Source organism: Pleurodeles waltl, chromosome 12, assembly GCF_031143425.1.
Source record: "Pleurodeles waltl isolate 20211129_DDA chromosome 12, aPleWal1.hap1.20221129, whole genome shotgun sequence".
Lineage (NCBI taxonomy): Eukaryota > Metazoa > Chordata > Amphibia > Caudata > Salamandridae > Pleurodeles > Pleurodeles waltl.
This window is the reverse complement of record NC_090451.1, coordinates 682651156-682673845: the sequence shown is the minus strand read 5'-3', so window position 1 is coordinate 682673845 and position 22690 is coordinate 682651156.

The window sequence follows — 22690 nt, the reverse complement described above, 5'->3', positions numbered from 1 at the left end:
TAAGAATCTCTGCTTGGCCATTGCTGAAACTATCTTACCATGGGCACATCCTTTTCTTCAGCATCTCTTCTGTAAGTCACTGAAAATAACTCTCGGAAACACACAACCATTCCTTAAAACACATACTCCTTTCTCTTAATAATTCTGCCTGTCCAGGCACTGACAGTAAAATATTGCCTTCATAATATCTGCTCTGCTCTCCCCACAAATGTCGAAAAGCAACACACAACCTTTCCCTGAAAATCCCCACTGTGCAGCCACTAAAAATATCTTATAACACACGTCCCTTTCTTCAAGATCCATACTGCTGAGTCAATGAAAATGTCTACCAGCAACCCACACTCTACCCTTCCAATTGTTTCTTGTACATTTCTCTTTATCATTTTACAGCTTCATATAGTGCCTTCAAAGCCAGCAAGGCATCAGGGCACTATACATGGGCTATAGCATACACATTGCATGAAGATCAGAATGCTAACATCGTATTTGCAAAGCATGAAAGAGCATTTGTTGGAAGGGGTATAGCATGTTTCATAATGTGAATGTCATTAGGGCAAACTCCTAAAGTGAAAATCACGGGAACGTTTTTCTATATAGCTATGGGTGCTTAAAACTGAGAAGGATGCTGAAACAGAGGAGTTTTCAGTTCACTGGATTCACTGAATGTAATTTTACATGCTTAGGTTTTCTAAATTCCCCTGTGCACTCACTAGAATAAACAACATTTCCTTCATAATCTTCTTTCTATGTCTTGAGGCTCTTGACTCATGCTGGCATTACTAATTGGTGAAGAGGGCCAACTCTCCCATACTTACAATTCTGGGAGGTGTGATGAACAAGAAGCAATTGAGGGGGGGGGGTAGAACTGCATCACGGTCAACACTGTCGACAGTCAGGCTTCCAACCAAAGGGAACAGAAACCATCCTGTGCAACATACTGGAAGATCTACTCATGATCCCAGCTGAGAACAGTTGTGCAGCTGGGATACTCATGAATCTCTCTGCAGTGTGGTGAATCCAGTTTAGTTTCCCCATCGGGACACAGGAGTCAGTTTAGCCTTTGACTTGAAGGCCTGTTGCCCCAGTCACCCAGTGACCTTTTACCTACTTAGTATGCTCTGTTTTATTCCATTTATTTTATTATTTCTTTCAGCTTTTATTACTGCAGTTTATGTTAAATGTTTTGATTTTTATAATCAGTGCCTTTCTGAGAAGGTGTCATTATCGACGTCACAATCAGTGATGCACGTAGGTATTGTCATCATGTCTATTTCTCACTTATGTGCGACAGGAACATAAAGCACACTTGTTCGGAATTATTTATGAAATTGCTGACACAAGTCTGCCACATTATCAGGTGTTTAGGAACATACCTGTGTCAGGGATTCTACATGATCTATATACATACACCTCACACTGACAAGGTCATTTAGAGGGGTTCTTTCCAGATGCCATCCACGCTGCCCGTCTCTTTGCTGCAGAACTCAGCGTTTGTGTCACCACGGAGTCTGGCCTAGAGACCTCATTCCAAGGTAACAAGTTTTGGGCGGTGCTTCTCATAGGCATGGTACGGCAGATTAGGTTTATCAAACCTAGCTCTCATTAGGGTAGATATTAGGCTTTCTTTGTTAGGAATTTTATATCTAATGCTTATTGTAAGATGGTGAGGGTTTTCATATTCACAACCCTCATCTTCACAATTCTGCTTTTATTCATTATCCCAATCATTGCAGCTCATGCATTTTAAGTAATTTGCAGTCTTTTCAATAAATATATTGAAAACTTGCCTGCATCTCCTTCATTGACTATGTGTTTATGAGACTTCTTGCTAAAAAGAGAAAAGGGTAACTTCCGTTCCACCACAACTTCCCTGAAAGGTCTAATTTAGAGTCCATGCGTAAGGCTGCCAGAAATCACCCTTGCTGTGTGAGTTTTGGTAAGATACTGCTTGTGAGCCGGTAGGTTTGGGCCACCAATTGCAATTGTTGTAGGAGTGACTGAGTCGCCTACAACCAAAAGTGCTGTCTCCCCTAAGTGAGCAGTTTCGCTAGGGAGCGAGGGTCCAACTACGACAGCTGCCAATAGCACAGTCCTTGATCAAATGTAACGGGCCAACAAGGGAATCATTTGTAAATAAAACCTAAGCAACGAATTCAGTGAATTTTCTGTCTCACAAGTGACTGTAGACATATAAATTGTAAAGAAATTGTAAATACTTACAAAGGTATTAATCCGATAAGGAAGGCGTACACGAAGATGGATGAATTGTGATATTAAATATGTTTAATACTTGGGGTACATATCAAAAATTCAAAAAAGAACATTAACCTCTCCAAATTAATCTCAATGTGTAAGTGAGACACTTAAGGTCCAGGAAGTCCACTCTAATAAATCAAAAACAGCCCACCATGAAGATGAAACAATAAAACGTCAATGGTCAATGCTCTCATAAACCCAACAGCAAAGAACAAAAACTGAGCTCCAGAAAATGAATTCTTAGATGTTCCTAACAATGTATTCTACATCTGCCTGAAGAATGCAGAAAATCGGGTTCCCTTGATCACCCTAAAATAAAAATAATTAGAACCATCTAACTGAGGGAGAGACACTTCTGGGTGAAAACACCCACCATCTCCAGGGTTGGGAACCGACTGATTGTGTCCAGTTGACTGAACAAGTGCAAGTGATTTCTGCGGAGGCACATGCGCATACTTACTTCCAATGAAGCAATAATTTTGGCTTTTAAGAGCTATAATCAGTGGATGGCTCTAAAAGAGGCTCTATTTTACTCCTGCGTGCGGCGGGCCTGTTATAAGAACTTCTCTGGGATCGCAGTGCAGTTTGTTGTGGAATTTTGCATATTTTGACACTGCACTCATTCAAATACAATGTTATACACATTATGCTAAGAGTAAAATGGCTGGGTGGGTGTTGTGGGTTTACCCTTAAATATGTTGGGTTACTATACGCCCTTAGCTTGTCATTGTGTTACGTGGCCTTGAAGATTCCACTGTTGTCCATGAAGTCACTCTGGCTTTGAAGTACTCGCTGAACAGCAGTTTACCCATGAGCTCCTCGTCTTGGCTACCTAGTGGGCTTATTGGTCTACTTTTCTACATCTCTCAATAAACCTTAGTGTTTGCATCAACTCTAACTTCCTGTATCTTTGGATTGTTATATTTCTGTTGGCGACGAGAATTAAAGAACCGTGACGAAGATCTAGGGATCCCAAACTAAGTCCACCAAAGTTTTACCACAGCCACTGTTCTCTCTCTCTCAGGACTGCCCACCCTCATGGGTAGGTGTTTTATGCTCTGGGCATCACCTCTTACTGGATTTCTTCATAAGGCATTTGCCATTTCATCAACATAACCTGATTAAAAAAAATTTACATTGTTACATTACTTTAGTGCAGTTTTTGGAACTTGAGCACCATCTCCTGTAAACGTCTCTCGTGCTGAATCTTCACTAGTGAACCAGCCGGAGCACCTTTTGGCAAGTGTAAGCTGGGATGAAAACTTTGTTCTTTCTTGTGCGTGTTATGTAGCGCAGTGCATAATGGGGCGAGCAGTATGTGGAATTCATCACAAAAGCTAGATCATCATTTCATATTAAGGAGGAGTTGCGCGCTGTGCTGCATGTATCCATGAATAAGGATTTCAATGAGAAGAAGCATTTTGAGGCAATTTTAGGATTTCTCTTGTTTTGAGGTGGGTCTTTTCATTTTCTTCTGTTTGCTTGTGAAAAGCAGGTTGTTTCAATCAATATGGCCCCAAATCAACTATTCGAACTTCAACCAAGTCCATTTCTTCTCACTCTAGGAAAGTCAAATGGCAGCAGTGGTTTAGAGCTTTTGAAAACTATAGTGTTGCAAATGATGGAAAAGATTTCTCCCCTGAAAGGTAAGAAAAGCTTTTATTCAGCATGCTGGGAGACGCTGGTCAGGAGATTTTTGAAAATCTTCCTGAAATTGATCCACCAGCTGGGCAGTTTATTCCATGTGATATTTATACGGAGGCTATAAAACGCTTGGAGAAAAGATTTACTGAGCAATCAGGCATAATGTTGGAGAGACATAGTTGCTTTCAAAGGAAACAATTCTCTGATGAGAGTATTGAGGGGTACATTTCCAATTTACGCATTTTGGCATCCAAGGGAAAGTTTGGTGAATACCTTCATGCTTACCTGAGAGACTAATTCATCTTCAGCTTTTTGGTAAAAATTTCAAGAATATTTACTGGCTTGCACGATTCCAACTTTGAATGAGGTTTAAGACGTTGCTAAAAGCAAAGAACACTTGTCCATGCTTGTTAAAGCTATAGCTGGGGTGCACCAAGTACTGATACAGTTTGTGTTATTGCCGACAAAGTAAAAGGTGCTGGGTCTGACAAAGGGAACATTTTCTAATGCAACATGAGAAACCTACGTGTTTTAGATGCGGATCCAGATCACATCTAGGAAACAATCCCAATTACCTTGCTGTGGGAAAGAGATACAGAAAGTGTAATAAGATTGGATATTTTCAAGGAGTTTGTCAATCTAGTAGAACGGCTTCTCCTTATGTGTTAATGCAGCGGAAGAATTAGAAGATGAAATTGTCAACAATTCAGTACCTACTTTTGATACTGTGGTATCAAGGATTCTGTACTTTGTAAAGCACCATTAGGTATACTTCAAACTGGCAAAATTTGTTTGGAAATGTTGGCAGACATACAGCTATTTTATCTGATATTATTCTTATAGGAAACATTTGAACAGAAAATTGATTAAGGCTTATGTACAACCTAAAGCATTCGGTGGTCAAGATATGGAAATGTTGAGATACTTTCAAGACACATTTCATGGGATGCATAATTGTTACTAAAATGTGCATAGCCGGCAAAGGATGTGACACTAGGTTGGAATGATTTGGGTAGGTTAGAAATAATCTTGAAACCTGGCAGCGCAAATCGCATTGTTTTAGGTAAAATGCCCATTTCCACTGTTGAAATGGGATGTGATAGCTCTGGAAAGGACATTAGGACCATCTTAGACAACTTTTCAGAACTTTTTTAACCAACTGTTGGTTGTGTTAAGGGAGTTGAACATGATATCAAGTCAAAATCTGGAGCTTTTCCAGTGAAACAAAAAGTTAGACTGGTACCACTCAGTGTTAGAGATGAACTGAAATATTTGTTAGATGGTAAGTGCAAAGATTGCATTATTCAAACAACTGACTCATCAGAATGGGTTGCAGCTGTAGTTTTAGCTAAAAACAAATCTGTGTGTTTGTGTCTATGTCCTGACTTGCGTTCCTTACAGAAAAATATTGTGGTGTATTGTCATTCCCTATCAAGCATACAAGAGATGCAAATGGCAGTTTTTGGCTCTACTTGTTTTTAGGTGGAGCATAGCAGCGCGCAAGTGCTCATTTTCCGACTTGTTGGTATGTATCTGAGCTTTTAACCACGCCCTCGGCACGCCCTTCACTATCACTCGTTCATGGGCTTGCCTTTCAAAAATCCTTTCTTTTCGTTGGTAACTGCTTTATGATTGTCCTTCCTTAGGGCTGTTTTGTTACCGCTTTGGGGACCGACCCTGTTACATGGATAATTGCACGTTTGACGATAACTTTGACTGCAAGCGAACTTCTTTTTCCTTTTGTGTGTCTCCTTGTTTTGAATCGGCTCGCTTATGCAACTGTTTTACTTTTTATTTTCAGTTGGTGTGGTAAGGAAAGTCCAGTTAGTAATTTACAACGCTAATAGCTTTAACTCGAGCAAACGCGAGACCCACTGCATTGCAAGTGCTTGTTCTATTACTGACCTCAAGTCTATCTACCATCATCTGTCATTGTCCAGACACTCACAGGATTTGACTTCCTTTGTAACACCCTTTGGCACATTTAAATACCTGATACTAACTTTTGGTTTTGCATCTGCTGCCAGTATGCTTTGAAAAGAAAATTGGATATCTTATTTAAAGGAGTCATACAGTTTCAAGTGCTATATAACAATATTTTTGTTTTTGTTAAGGATACTGAAGAACATAACCTTATTCTAGAAGATGTTTCTGTATTCTTTGACAGAGATGTATGACTGTTTCTAAGGTGAATGCAAATTCTTAGATAAGGAACTCGAATATCTGGGTCACACCATTTCCACTGAGGGTATCAAGGCCAAAAGTCATCAAAGCAAAGCCATGAATAATGCGCCTCTTCCAACTGATAAGGATTGTACAGAGTCTTTTTTAGGCCTGAGTGAATATTACTCCAGATTTGTCCAAGGGTATGCCAAAGCTGTGGAACCTTTGAGGCGTCTTGTACGAAGAAATTAGAACTTTTTAGGGTTCCTATTCCTACCATTAAAGACATGATTAGGTTTGCATCTTCCTTATAACCTTCCTGATGTACCAATAAGAGCTCTGTGATTGTGAGTGCCAGCGATATTGGCTTAGGTGCTGTGCTGACACCGTTGCACAAAGATAAAGAACACACACTTCCTTTATTTTCACTCATTCCTTTAAGATTCCGAAAAACATTATAGCACCATTGAGAGGGAAGGGCTGGCATTTATGTGGGCAATTGAGAAGTTTAAAACATACTTATGGGGTAATCACTTTGATCTTATAACTGATCATAAACAAACTGTGTATCTCATGATAGGGAATGGTACTGGTTTGGCTTCTTCACACCTTGTGCTTTTGTTATCTAAATTGCAAGAATAAAATTTTGACATTTTGCATATTCCACATGGGAATAGGTTTCATGTGGACTGCCTTTCACATATGCTTGTTAAAAATTAGTCAGAACCCATAGTTATTCAGGAGGATGAATGTATTGTTGCTATTGCTGATGCATCTCCGTTGCTAGTAGGGTACGTTAGTGAAAAGGACTGGATGGAAGCGTGTGCACAAGACGCCGTGCTGCGTGAGGTTGAGAGGTATGTTACTGCAGGTAGACAACCATTGACGAATCTACCCAAGAGTATCATTCCATTTCAATACGTTTCGGCAGAACAGTCAATTGAAAATAGTATATTAATGAGACAAGGGTTGTTTATTCTACCAGAGGTTGTAAGAAGCAAGATGATTGGGACTGATCACAAAGGACATCCAACTATGATCAGGAACTAAGGGCCATATTTACGAACACTTTTTCCCATATACACAGAATGGGTAAAAACCTTTGCTACATCTGGCCCCAAAAAACGACTGAAAAAGCATCAATGATGGGCAAGTATGAATGCTAATGTAGAACAGGTTGTGAATAAATATCCAGGATACCTGCTATCCGCTAGACACTGGAAAGTTAGTAAAATAAAATTGTGGTTTAAATAATTACCAGCACAGGTCAAACCAGTTGGTAATTGTACTGGTCCCTTAAATTTATTTACCGCAGGATATGAGATTTCTCATTCTACCTACTGAATATTATTCTAAAGGGCCATGCTATGATTTTGTGCCCATGTCCACAACTGACGCTGTTATTAATTTGTTAGAGAATCTATTTTTTTTTACAAAGGGAGTACCTACAATTCTTGTTTCAGATAATGGTACTCATTTTGTTTAGAAGAAACTGTTGAATTTATTGAGTAAGTATTTATCAACCATAAAGAAACAATCTTTATTTTCCTGCTGCCAATGGTCTGGTAGAGAGGACAAATAAATTATTCAAAGGAGGGAGACAAACAGCACTGATATCTAAACTGGATGCTCCTAAGTGTTTAAGAGAAACAATTTGAAGATATTTAAAAAAAACACCTTCTGTCGAAGGTTTTTTCACTTTTTTTCTAAGTAAGAGGAAGAAAAGTCAGAACCTGTTTGGGATGGCAAAGTCTGTGATATTCATCACAAGGATAAATAATGAGGAACCATTCCAGTGTGGATGAGAATGTGAGAGAGCATGTCAATAGAAGTTGTAAGTTAAATGTCCAGATGTTTGATGACTTACCTGATGGAAAAAAAAAACTTTGAAAGTAATGATTTAATCAAAAAACCTTAAAAAGATTGTAAAGGGGTACGTAATATTTCGCAAAAATGTAGGCTGTACGAGTGTCTTGTATGGCTTTATTATTGAAAGGGGGGTAGTGGAACAAAGGAACAGTTGTAAAGATTCAAACCTATCAAAGAAGATTGATAGAGAGTAAAAAAAAAAATGGAAAGGAAATTATTATATGAGGGAATGGTAAACCTATAAAGTTCTTCCACTCTCCCTGCTACTAGTCCAGCATCAGAATGTAAACCCTGGAGTGAATATTTGAGAGGTGCCGAACTGAAATGTTGCTTCCTCTGATACCAAATATCCTAATACAGTTTCCAGGGAAAGTGACGTAGGAACATCAGACAATGTTGTTTATAAATTAACAGTAGTCACGCTTGCCAAACTAAACGATTATTTATTGAATTGATTTTCATTGCTGCTGCAAATTTCGTGTTTATTTTTTTTCTTTTAGTTTCTGTGGGAAGCAAGATGAATTGAGGGTTTACCTTTAAATATGTTGTGTTACTTCACGCTGTTAGCTTGTTATTGTGTCCAACGGGCTTGAAGGTTGCCTTGTTGCCCAGGGAGTTACACAGGCTTTGAAGTACTCGCTGAACAAAAGTTTACCCTTGAGCCAGAGTGGCTCGCGGATGTGAATAGAGGCGAGGCTGTGCGTGCGTGAGAGGGGGTGTGAAGGGAGATAAAAAAGAAAACGTACCTGTGCTGCTGCCGCCGTCACCACTGAGCTGCTCCTCTCCTAGGCTACAGACAGGCTCCAGGCAGAGGCTCCCAGCCTGCACTGCGGCCAATCCGGACGCTGCTGAGAGGAGCGTTAGGATTGGCTGGGAGCGCCCAGCCAGGGCACTCCCAGGCAGACTGGGAGCCTGTGCCTGCTCTCTCCAGCCCGGCAACACAGTGCCTGACTGGAGACAACACAGTGCGCATATGTGTTTGGCCGGCCGTCACAGCCGATAGCCCCGCCCCTTTTACCAAGAAACCATAATTAACATAGTTTGTTATCATTTTTTGGTAAAAGGTTTGCAGCAGCTTTTTTGCTGAAATACATCGCCCATCACGTGCTCAGATCCCGACAGGAGTTTGCATTCACTCGCGAGTCACTGATTGAAACATAATGTTACATCCCAATAAATAACTCTACATCACATTAGATAAATTGATTTAGTTTGTTTAAACAGCACATTTGCTTATTAGAGGAAATTTATTAAATTGGATTCTTTTAGAGAGTCATTCCCACCGAACGTGCTGTTCTAGGCACCATAAGCGCCACAAAACAAAATTCCAAAATAACTTTTTGGAAAGTTACTTACCTTTGGTAACGCTTTTTCTGGTAGATACACTAGCTACCTGTGGATTCCTCACCTTATGAATTCTCCCAATGCGCCAGCATTCGACTGAAATTTTTCTTCCCAGCTCTCCATGTCGACGAGGACGTCACAATTGCCCGACTCCCACGTGACTCTATCTGATGTCATTGTGGCAATAAGAGGTCCTCGCCGGCGTGCTGATGTAAGTTTTCACCATTTTTTATGTGCCTTTGAGGCAAACAGGTGATCACCGACATCACATACTCAACATAAATACATAAATCAAATATAATACATAATATTTATTCAAATATAAACAGTAAAAACATATACATATATATATATTCACCCAAAGAAAACTTGGTATGACCAGACAGGCAATGGGGAGGCGGGTGGGACCGTGAGGAATCTACAAGGAGCTAGTGTATCCACCAGAAAAAGCGTTACCGAAGGTACGTAACTTGTTCTTCTGATGGATACAAGTACCTGTGGATTCCTCACCTTATGAATAGAGTCCCAAAGCAGTACCGTCGGAGGTGGGTGCCTGAGTGGTCACACCAAGAAATCTTGTAGCACCGACCGTGCAAAATGGCCATCCCTCCTAACGTCCGAGTCCAAGCAATAATGCTTAGCAAAAGTGTGGAGGGATGCCCAAGTTGCAGCCTTACAAATGCCAGCCACTGGAACACCTCTAGCCAAGGCTGAAGTGTTAGCCCTAGCCCTGGTGGAATGGGCCCTAATTCCAACAGGAGGATCCTTCTTTGCCAAAGAATAACAGATTTTAATACAAAGAATGACCCACCTGGACTGCGTTCTCTTATGGACGGCCTTGCCTTTCCTCTTCCCCACATAGCCAATGAAGAGTTGATCGTCCACCTGAAACTCTCTGGTCCTCTCAATATAAAAGCTTAAAGCCCTCCTTGGGTCAAGCCTATGCAGTCTCTCCTTTCGATGGATCGGGAGGAGGGTAAAAGGACGAGAGTGTGATGGATTGCCCCATATAAAAGGGAGTAACTACCTTTGGTAGGAAAGCCGCCCTGGTTCTCAGCACCATCTTGTCTGCATGAAAAGATGTAAAAGGGGGTTTAACACTAAGAACCTGAAGCTCACTCACACGCCTAGCAGACGTGATGGCTGTGAGGAAAACTGTCTTCAAAACCAAAAGCCTTAACAGGCAAGAACTCAAAGGTTCAAATGGTGAACCCATCAGAAAAGTGAGAACCAAATTCAAATCCCACAGAGGCATAGCAAAAGGAGTGGGAGGAAATCTATTGGTTAGTCCTTTTAAGAATCTTACAACTATAGGGGACTTAAACAAGGAAGGTTGATCAGGAAGGCACAGAAAAGCCGACAGTGCCGATAAATAGCCCTTGACAGTCGCAGCTGCACAACCCTTCTGCGCCAAGGACAATGCAAACAATAAAACGTACGACAAATGGGCTCGTAAGGGATTAATTTGCTTTTCTCCACACCAATCAACAAATTCTGCCCATCTGCCAGCATAGATAGCCTTGGTGGAGTGTCGCCTGGCCGATAAAATAAAGTCCACCACTTCTGGCGGGAGAGAAAAGGAACTCAGATTGCCCCGTTCAATCTCCAGGCATGAAGGTGCAGGCTCTGGAGGTGGGGGTGTAGAACCTGCCCCTGTGACTGGGAGAGGAGGTCTGCCCTGTGAGGGAGACGGAGCGGAGGGCACAGTGAAAGCTGGAGAAGGTCTGTGTACCACATCCTTCTCGGCCAATCCGGAGCTGTTAAGAGGACTTGGGCCCGGTCTTGGCGAATCTTCCTCAGAACCCGAGGAATCAAGGGTATCGGGGGAAACGCTTAAAGCAACTAGCCGTTCCAGGACATCTGAAACGTGTCCCCCAACGCTCCTTTCACCGGATACTGGAGGCTGCAGAACAACGGGCAGTGCACGTTCTCCGGAGTGGCAAACACCTCTACCTGAGGAAATCCCGACATCTGGAAGATGTAATGGATCAGGTCTGGATGGAGCCTCCAATCATGATCAGCTGAGAAATGCCGACTGAGACTGTCCACACACACGTTCATAACTCCAGCCAGACGGTTTGCTACTAAGCAAATCCGATGGTCCTGAGCCTCTCTGCAGAGAAGGTACAACCCTACTCCTCCCTGCTTGTTTATATACCACATCGCGGTAGTGTTGTCCGTCAGGACTTGGACCGACTGGCCACGAAGGGAAGGGAGGAAGGCCTTGAGAGCCAGACCTATTGCCCGCAATTCTAACAGATTGATATGAAGTATCTGTTCCACTGGAGACCAATGACCTTTGACCTTCCAGGTCCCCCATATGAGCTTCCCACCCTGGAGTGGAGGCATCCGTTATAACCGTGGCCACTGTAGGCGGTAGTGAAAACGGCCTTCCTTGGAAAAGGTTTCCGTCCACAGCCCACCATTGTAGGTCCGCTGCAGTGTCTCTGGAGATCAGTATCGTCTCCTCGAGATCCCCTTTGTGCTGAAACCACTGCCTGCGGAGGCACCACTGAAGAGCCCTCATGTGCCAGCGTGCATGAGTAACCAACATAATGCATGAAGCGAACAAACCGAGGAGACGAAGGACCTTGAGGACTGGAACGACCGCTCCACTTTGAAACATTGGAATCAAGGCCTGAATGTCCTGTATTCGCTGAGGCGGAGGAAAGGCCCGATCCAATGTTGTGTCCAGTACTGCCCTTATGAACAGGAGGCGCTGAGAGGGCTCCAGGTGAGATTTGGGCACGTTTATCGAAAAGCCCAGATCGAACATCAACTGGGTTGTCATCCGCAGCTGATGCAGCACGAGCTCTGGAGACTAGGCTTTGATCAACCAATCGTCCAGGTAAGGGAATACCGCTATTCCCTTCCTCCTGAGACTTGCTGCAACCACCGCCATCTCCTTCTTGAAGACTCGTGCTGCGGAAATAAGACCAAACGGAAGGACCGCAAACTGGTAGTGTTGCGACCCCACCACAAACCGGAGATACTTCCTGTGCAACTTGAGAATAGGTATATGTTAGAAATGGGGTCTTTGGTTGGCAGTCAGGTTACCCCCTGTCCAAGCAAGGACCCTCACTATAGTCAGGGCAAGTCACACACAATCCAAATTATCCTGTGCTCACCCTCTGGTAGCTTGGCACTGAGGAGTCAGGCTTAACTTAGAAGGCAATGTGTAAAGTATTTGTGCAATAAATCATACAATAACACCATATAGTACCACAAAAACATACCACACAGTGTTTGTAAAAATATAGAATCTTTATCTGAATAATTGCAGGTCAAAAACGATTAGAATGCAATAAGTATACGTTGAAATATTACTGGAAAAGTAATATAAAATGTCTTTAGAGTTGTAATATTACTTCAAGAGCAATATAAAGGGGGTGATTCTAACCCTGGCGGTCGGTGATAAAGCGGCGGCCAACCCGCCAACAGGCCGGCGGTCCAAAAAATGGAATTCTGACCCTGGCGGGAACCGCCAACACAGCCCGCCACTTTAACACTCCGACCGCCACGGCGGGACAAACAAACAGCGCGGCGGTCACCGCCAACAGACAGGCGGCAGACAATGTACCGCCCACACTATCACAACTCACCAATCCGCCACCTTTTCCGGGGCGGGAGCACCGCCGATAAAAACACGGCGGAAACAGACTACGAACGGGAAAACGCTCACCTCTACGCACTCCACGAGGAAGGAGGACAGCATGGAACCCGAATTAAACATACTGCCTGCTCTCGTCTACCTGCTCATCTACCACGAGTACGAACGGCGGCGCAGACGACAACGGTGAGTACCGCACCTACGACACAGGGGAGGGGGGAGGAGGAAAGGTTACGGCACACACATATGCGACCCCCACCCCCCCCAAACTATGTACACACCAATGCAGAGCAACAAGTCACAGTGACACCACCCAAACCCCCGCTGAAAAATGCAAAGACATAATTAAATTGTGAATCAAAATTTATGTAAAAATAGCCTCTGATAAGTCATGGTCAAATAGCAATAAAAATTTAAATAATTCAATTCAATATTTAGTGCAATCAATAAACCGAGGCAAATAGTCCTGCACATTTAACGAAATTCCAAGTGTCCGTGGGCCAAAGTGTATCAACACAAGGGCAAAGCCCACACAGGAGACCTGAGTCTTTGGAGAGAACACTGCAGGGGCATCTGATGACAAAACTACAGGCACCTCAGGGGGAAGGGAAGGGGGTGGCACCACAGCCACATGAGTCCACGACGCCAGATCCACGAAGGGGCCACCATGCCCACTGTGCCATCCTGGGGAGTGCAAAGCCACAGTCTCTCAAGTCTCTACAGTGGGTGGGTTGCCCACTGTGCCATCCTGGGGAGTGCAAAGCCACAGTCCATCAGGTGGATAACAGTCACCACTGGTCAAGGAGGAGGCATGGTGGGCACAGTGAACCGTGAACAGTAGCTCAACACAGATCCGGCACTGTCATTGTGCCAGTGGTGCTTGAGACGGCGGGGCCCAGCGGAGCGGTGCTTGACAGGAAGGGCCCAGCGGAGCGGTGCTTGAGACGGCGGGGCCCAGCGGAGCGGTGCTTGACAGGAAGGGCCCAGCGGAGCGGTGCTTGACAGGAAGGGCCCAGCGGAGCGGTGCTTGAGACGGCGGGGCCCAGCGGAGCGGTGCTTGAGACGGCGGGGCCCAGCGGAGCGGTGCTTGACAGGAAGGGCCCAGCGGAGCGGTGCTTGAGACGGCGGGGCCCAGCGGAGCGGTGCTTGACAGGAAGGGCCCAGCGGAGCGGTGCTTGAGACGGCGGGGCCCAGCGGAGCGGTGCTTGACAGGAAGGGCCCAGCGGGGCGGTGCTTGAGACGGCGGGGCCCTGTTCAGCGGTGCTCTTCTGCACGGCGGGGCCCTGTTCAGCGGTGCTCTTCTGCACGACGGGGCCCTGTTCAGCGGTGCTCTTCTGCACGGCGGGGCCCTGTTCAGCGGTGCTCTTCTGCACGGCGGGGCCCTGTTCAGCGGTGCTCTTCTGCACGGCGGGGCCCTGTTCAGCGGTGTTCTTCTGCACGGCGGCGCCCTGTTCAGCGGTGCTTGTCCAGTAATTCACGGGAGCCAGACCTGGCCTGGACTCCCTGCTCAGTCGCCCTCCGACCGTGCAGTTGCTGGACCCTTCGGTGACTGAGTCCTGGGCCCTTTGGTGTCCTCCCTTACAGCCGGGATGGGGCTTGTGGGTCCCTCCTGCTCCGCGCTCCTGCTGGCTGACTTCTCCGCCCTGCTGCCCTTTCGCTCCTTAGAAGAGGCTCTCTGGCCCTTGCCTCCCCTGGATGTTGTGGCAGGTGAAGTGGCCGAACTTTGGTCCTTGGGGGCAGCCGTGGCACTCCTCTCACGGCGGCCCTTGAGTTTCCGGGTCCTCTTGCCTGGGGGGGGGCTGGCTGTCCCCTTGCTGCTGATGGAAGTGGCACTGCTGCCAAAGGGTGGGCTCCAGAACCCATGCACCACAGTGACACTCGAAGCTGGGCTGGTGGTGGCTGAGGTGCTCTTGAGACTCTTAGCAGATGGAGGGGGTGGGTCAGGGGAGGGAAAGAGGTCAAGATTAGAGAGGTAAAACATTTTAGGACCAAGGTAAAGGGTGGGAGTAGTGGTGATGGGAGCGGAGGAAGAGGATGTGGTTGTAGGAGAGTCAGGTGTGCTGTCTTTGGGTGCAGGTGATTGTGACGTAGGCTGTCGTGAGGTGGATGGCTGTTGGGTGGGTGGCTGCCTGCGTTTGTGTGTCTTGGAAGAGGGGGTGACAGACACAGTGGGAGAGGACACAGGGGACGTGTAAATGGCAGTGGGGGTGGTGACTGCACGTGTGCGTACTGGACTGGAGGGTGTGCTGGTGATGGAAGCACTGGCTGATGGTGGTGTGCATGCAGGTGTGAGTGTAGACGTCACAGGGGGGGAGGAGGGAGACGAGGAGGAGGGGGACACAGAGGTGGTAGTGACTGTTGGCATGTCTGCATCTGGGTGTTGCTTGGGTGAGTGTTTGTGGGATCTGTGGTGCTTGTGTCTGGATGAGCTGCCCTTGGGTGTTGAGGTGTGTACAGGCTGGTCTGATGGTGTGGATGGGATAGGCAGAGGAACAGGAGACAGAGACAGGCTGGAGGCAGTTAGAAGAGGGAGGCTGGAAACAGGGACAATGGCTGCCGTCAGTGCTGAGGCCAGAGCATTGAACGATCGTTGATGGGCAGCCTGACCCGAATGAATGCCCTCCAGGTAGGCATTGCTCCGATGCACCTCCCTTTCTACCCCCTGGATGGCATTCAAAAGGGTAGTCTGCCCAACAATGATGGTCTGAAGGAGGTCAATGACCTCCTCACTGAGGGCAGCAGGGGTGACAGGGGCAGGGCCTGAGGTGCCTGGGGCGAATGAGATGCCCGCCTTCTTGGGCGAGCGGCCACGGAGCGTAGGCTGAGGGGCTGCTGGGAGGGCGGGGCTGGTGCGCTGGGTGGCGGCTGTACCTGTAGAGGCGGGGGGCCCGGATGTTGCCGCCACCGCTAGGGAGCTCCCATCCGAGGCCGTGTCGGTGTCGCTGGTGTCACCACCGGTCCCCGTTGTGGTGCTCCCCTCGCCCTCCGTATCACTGGTGCCCTCGGTGTCTGTACCACGGCCCACCGGGGCCTTGTGACTTGCAGCTCCCTCGTGCTCCGATGCCAAATCTCCTCCGCCTGATGATGCTAATGCACAAGCAGATTAAGAAAAACGGGGGGGGGGAGAAATAATAAAACAGGTTGAGTGCATGCAATGTCAACACCGTTGGCGGAGAGGACAGACACAGGAGCCTCATGCACTACGCTGCGCAATCGGGGTATACTACTCAGTACTTGTGACCAGGCCTACAGGTCTATGCACAACAAATACACACCTGGATGATGCAGGACCATGGATAGCTGTACTTGGCACCCTACAGAGGTGAAGGGGCGGGGCACAGGGCCATGCCTAAAGGAGAGGACTACACTACAGGAAACGCCCTGGCCTAATGTCACCCACAACCCTCCTCCCCCACCCAGACGCCTCCACTGCGCATAAAGATAGCAGAATGTGCTGATACTCACCCCCTTGTGTCTGCTGTGATGTCCTCAAGCGCCCATCCAAATCAGGGTAGGCCACCGCCAGGATCCGGGACATCAGGGGGGTCAGGGTACGACTGGCACCCCTCCTAGGTTGGGAGGTAATCCCCAGCAGTGACTCGGCGGTCTTCCTGGTCCCGCGGCGGATGTCCTCCCACCTCTTGCGGCAGTGGGTGCCCCGTCTGATGTGGACCCCCAGGGCCCGGACTTCCTTGGCGATGGCACGCCAAATGTCGACTTTCTGATGGGCGCTGACCTATTTGACATGTACAGGGTGGGAAAGGAAAATTCATCATTTATCTGCATGTTAGATGAGATTGCCCCCCCCTCCTCAACTTTGCCATGTGGCACATGCTCTCATCTGTCGTGCGTTGCACTCCTCATTCGCTCCCCTCCCCACCATCTTACATCCACCCCACTCAACACAGGCATAGCCCAATCAATGTGCACCCAGTGTACTTACCTGTTGGTCTGGAGGACCGTAGAGTAACGCATACTGGGGGAGGAGCCCATCCACAAGTTTCTCCAACTCTTCAGACGTGAAGGCAGGGGTCCTTTCCCCAGTCGCAGCAGCCATTGTCTCTTCCAGACCGAGGTCACAGCAGCACATGCAGTATAGGTCCTCTCCTGTGGATGATCAGGTCTCGAGTGATTAAGCAGATAGAAAATGGCGGTCACGCCCGCTGCGGGGCGTACCGCGGCGGTGCGTACCGCGACCGCCGGCGCACCTCGTCATTGGCTCCTGAAACCCATAGGCATCAATGTTAACCAATGCGGCTTCGTATAGCGGTCTTCGACCGCCTACCGCCACGGTGTGCCACGCCAGCGCATTGACCTCACATCCCATTGTCCCACTTCACAGGTCAGGCAGCCGCCATTTCAAGGGCCCACATGGCCTAATCTGTACTGCGTCACACAGGCCTAGGCCTTGCATTGACACACATACACGCCTTTCAAAACATAGATAATCGTGTGCTATGCAAGCTGTGGTGAACGTACCTGTGATTTGCTTGACTCTGTGCTCCATGTTGTCCTTCCTAGGCACCGTCCGCTGGGACTTGCGAGGAGAAGGATGAATCCTCGCGTGTACCGACCGCTGGTGGACCTGTCGACAATGGAAGAACGCCATATCATACTACGATACCGACTTGACCGAGCCACTATACATGAACTGTGTGCCCAGCTGGAGCCAGCCCTGATGTCCCCCATCCGCCAACCCACAGGAATTCCCCCTCTTGTGCAGGTTCTGTCAGTCCTCCATTTTTTGGCAAGTGGCTCATTCCAGACAACAGTGGCCATGTCATCTGGAATGTCTCAGCCTATGTTTTCTAAGGTTTTGTCCAGAGTGTTTTCTGCCCTGATGAAACACATGCGGAGCTACATTGTTTTCCCTGAGGAGGTTGATTTGGCCACTGTGAAGGGTGATTTCTATGCCCTTCGATATATCCCCAACATCATTGGTGCCATTGATGGGACCCATGTGGCTTTAGTACCCCCAAAAGACGATGAGCAGGTGTACAGAAACAGGAAAAGTTACCATTCTATGAATATCCAGGTGGTCTGTTTGGCTGACCAGTACATCTCCCATGTAAATGCCAAGTTCCCTGGGTCAGTGCATGACGCGTATGTTATGCGTAATAGCAGCATCCCTTATGTGATGGAACAGCTACAGAGACAATGTGTGTGGCTAATAGGTGACTCTGGTTACCCCAACCTGCCTTGGCTATTGACCCCAGTGAGGAATCCCCGGACCAGGGCAGAGGAACGGTACAATGAGGCCCATGGGCGAACTAGGAGGATCATAGAAAGAACCTTTGGCCTCCTGAAGGCCAGGTTTAGGTGCCTGCATATGACAGGTGGATCCCTGATGTACTCACCAAAGAAGGTGTGCCATATCATCGTGGCCTGCTGCATGCTTCACAACCTGGCTTTGCGACGCCAGGTGCCTTTCCTGCAGGAGGATGGTCCAGATGGTGGTGTTGTGGCAGCTGTGGAGCCTGTGGACAGTGAAGAGGAGGAAGACGACGGGGACGACACAGACAACAGGGACATAGTTATCCAACAGTATTTTCAGTAGCACACAGGTAAGAATCAACCACGCCATTTAACATTTGCAGAAAACCTCCTGCATCTTTACTTTGTGTATTTCCCGCCAGTTCTTTTAAAATGATGTTTGATTTTCCCTTCCCTTTTCAGTGCTGTATGACCCACTGCGTGACTTCAGCTTGGTTAGCCCATTGACTAATGCTTATTGACATCGGTATGTTGTCATCACAAAATTACCTGAACATTATTGATCAATAATGTGTTATACATTTGTAAATAATACAGGCTGACTCCTGAATGATTTCAGTGCAATGAGTGATTTATTTTAGTGCTAGATATTGGTACATGATATTAAAACGGTGATGGGTGAGGGTGGAGTTATGTCCATGGCAGAGTCCAGTTCTCAGTCGCACAGGTGCATTGTCCATATGCCTGTGGAAGGATGGAGCAGGGGCAGTTCAAGGTTGGACAGGGTGACAATGTGGGACAGTGGGATGACATCCGGGGGTATCTTATGCTGTCGGGGGTCTTGGCATCCTACTCTGTCTTCCTTTGGGATCTCAGGCTCCTCTTGCGGGGTGGTTGTTCTTCAGCAGGAGGTGGGGTTCTGGTGGCCTGTCGTTGTGGTGGGGCCTCCTGTCCACTAGCGCCGGCGGAGGTGGTAGGCTGTTCCTGGTCCTGGCTAGTGACAGGGGCCCTTTGTGGTGCCACATGGTCCCGCAATGTGGTTTCTATAAGGTTGAGGGCCTGGACTATGGTCCCCATAGCGGTACCGATGTTCCTGAGTTCATTGCTGAACCCCATGTACCGTTCCTCCTGCTGTGCCTGGATCTCGGTGAACCTGGCCAGTACCGTCGCCATCGTCTCCTGGGAGTGATGGTATGCTCCCATGATGGTGGTGAGGGCCTCTTGGAGAGTCGGTTCCCTGGGCCTGTCCTCCCCCCCCAGTCGCACAGCAGCCCTCCCATTTGCCCTGTTTCCCCGGGCCTCTGTCCCCTGGACGGTGTGCCCACTACCACTGCCCCCAGGTCCCTGTTGTTGTTGGGGTGTTGGGTCAGCCTGGGTGCCCTGTAGTGGCGGACACACCGCTGATTGACGCGTCCTGGAGAGAAGAGGCATGGGCCCGCTGGGTGGGAGCTGTGCTTGTGGTCCCAGAGGGGGTTGGGTCTGCTGTGGCCTGTGTCTGTGTGTGGGGAACCGACTGTCCAGAGGTCCCCGATGGTCCGGGCTGGTCATCAGGTTCTAGGTCGACAGAGCTGCTGTCCTCACTGGGGGCCTGTTCTGGGGGTGGGATGGACATATCTGGACCCTCCGTGGCGGTGTGTTGGCGTTCGGGCCCTGCAGGGGTGAAAGAGTATGGTTATTGTTTTTGTGTGTGCCATGGCGTGCATTTTGAGTGCCCTTGTCCCCCAGTGCTGGCATTCCCTTGTGGGAGGTGTTGTGAGGGTGGGGGGGGAGGTCCCCAGCAGTGACTCGGCGGTCTTCCTGGTCCCGCGGCGGATGTCCTCCCACCTCTTGCGGCAGTGGGTGCCCCGTCTGATGTGGACCCCCAGGGCCCGGACTTCCTTGGCGATGGCACGCCAAATGTCGACTTTCTGATGGGCGCTGACCTATTTGACATGTACAGGGTGGGAAAGGAAAATTCATCATTTATCTGCATGTTAGATGCGATTGCCCCCCCCTCCTCAACTTTGCCATGTGGCACATGCTCTCATCTGTCGTGCGTTGCACTCCTCATTCGCTCCCCTCCCCACCATCTTACATCCACCCCACTCAACACAGGCATAGCCCAATCAATGTGCACCCAGTGTACTTACCTGTTGGTCTGGAGGACCGTAGAGTAACGCATACTGGGGGAGGAGCCCATCCACAAGTTTCTCCAACTCTTCAGACGTGAAGGCAGGGGTCCTTTCCCCAGTCGCAGCAGCCATTGTCTCTTCCAGACCGAGGTCACAGCAGCACATGCAGTATAGGTCCTCTCCTGTGGATGATCAGGTCTCGAGTGATTAAGCAGATAGAAAATGGCGGTCACGCCCGCTGCGGGGCGTACCGCGGCGGTGCGTACCGCGACCGCCGGCGCACCTCGTCATTGGCTCCTGAAACCCATAGGCATCAATGTTAACCAATGCGGCTTCGTATAGCGGTCTTCGACCGCCTACCGCCACGGTGTGCCACGCCAGCGCATTGACCTCACATCCCATTGTCCCACTTCACAGGTCAGGCAGCCGCCATTTCAAGGGCCCACATGGCCTAATCTGTACTGCGTCACACAGGCCTAGGCCTTGCATTGACACACATACACGCCTTTCAAAACATAGATAATCGTGTGCTATGCAAGCTGTGGTGAACGTACCTGTGATTTGCTTGACTCTGTGCTCCATGTTGTCCTTCCTAGGCACCGTCCGCTGGGACTTGCGAGGAGAAGGATGAATCCTCGCGTGTACCGACCGCTGGTGGACCTGTCGACAATGGAAGAACGCCATATCATACTACGATACCGACTTGACCGAGCCACTATACATGAACTGTGTGCCCAGCTGGAGCCAGCCCTGATGTCCCCCATCCGCCAACCCACAGGAATTCCCCCTCTTGTGCAGGTTCTGTCAGTCCTCCATTTTTTGGCAAGTGGCTCATTCCAGACAACAGTGGCCATGTCATCTGGAATGTCTCAGCCTATGTTTTCTAAGGTTTTGTCCAGAGTGTTTTCTGCCCTGATGAAACACATGCGGAGCTACATTGTTTTCCCTGAGGAGGTTGATTTGGCCACTGTGAAGGGTGATTTCTATGCCCTTCGATATATCCCCAACATCATTGGTGCCATTGATGGGACCCATGTGGCTTTAGTACCCCCAAAAGACGATGAGCAGGTGTACAGAAACAGGAAAAGTTACCATTCTATGAATATCCAGGTGGTCTGTTTGGCTGACCAGTACATCTCCCATGTAAATGCCAAGTTCCCTGGGTCAGTGCATGACGCGTATGTTATGCGTAATAGCAGCATCCCTTATGTGATGGAACAGCTACAGAGACAATGTGTGTGGCTAATAGGTGACTCTGGTTACCCCAACCTGCCTTGGCTATTGACCCCAGTGAGGAATCCCCGGACCAGGGCAGAGGAACGGTACAATGAGGCCCATGGGCGAACTAGGAGGATCATAGAAAGAACCTTTGGCCTCCTGAAGGCCAGGTTTAGGTGCCTGCATATGACAGGTGGATCCCTGATGTACTCACCAAAGAAGGTGTGCCATATCATCGTGGCCTGCTGCATGCTTCACAACCTGGCTTTGCGACGCCAGGTGCCTTTCCTGCAGGAGGATGGTCCAGATGGTGGTGTTGTGGCAGCTGTGGAGCCTGTGGACAGTGAAGAGGAGGAAGACGACGGGGACGACACAGACAACAGGGACATAGTTATCCAACAGTATTTTCAGTAGCACACAGGTAAGAATCAACCACGCCATTTAACATTTGCAGAAAACCTCCTGCATCTTTACTTTGTGTATTTCCCGCCAGTTCTTTTAAAATGATGTTTGATTTTCCCTTCCCTTTTCAGTGCTGTATGACCCACTGCGTGACTTCAGCTTGGTTAGCCCATTGACTAATGCTTATTGACATCGGTATGTTGTCATCACAAAATTACCTGAACATTATTGATCAATAATGTGTTATACATTTGTAAATAATACAGGCTGACTCCTGAATGATTTCAGTGCAATGAGTGATTTATTTTAGTGCTAGATATTGGTACATGATATTAAAACGGTGATGGGTGAGGGTGGAGTTATGTCCATGGCAGAGTCCAGTTCTCAGTCGCACAGGTGCATTGTCCATATGCCTGTGGAAGGATGGAGCAGGGGCAGTTCAAGGTTGGACAGGGTGACAATGTGGGACAGTGGGATGACATCCGGGGGTATCTTATGCTGTCGGGGGTCTTGGCATCCTACTCTGTCTTCCTTTGGGATCTCAGGCTCCTCTTGCGGGGTGGTTGTTCTTCAGCAGGAGGTGGGGTTCTGGTGGCCTGTCGTTGTGGTGGGGCCTCCTGTCCACTAGCGCCGGCGGAGGTGGTAGGCTGTTCCTGGTCCTGGCTAGTGACAGGGGCCCTTTGTGGTGCCACATGGTCCCGCAATGTGGTTTCTATAAGGTTGAGGGCCTGGACTATGGTCCCCATAGCGGTACCGATGTTCCTGAGTTCATTGCTGAACCCCATGTACCGTTCCTCCTGCTGTGCCTGGATCTCGGTGAACCTGGCCAGTACCGTCGCCATCGTCTCCTGGGAGTGAT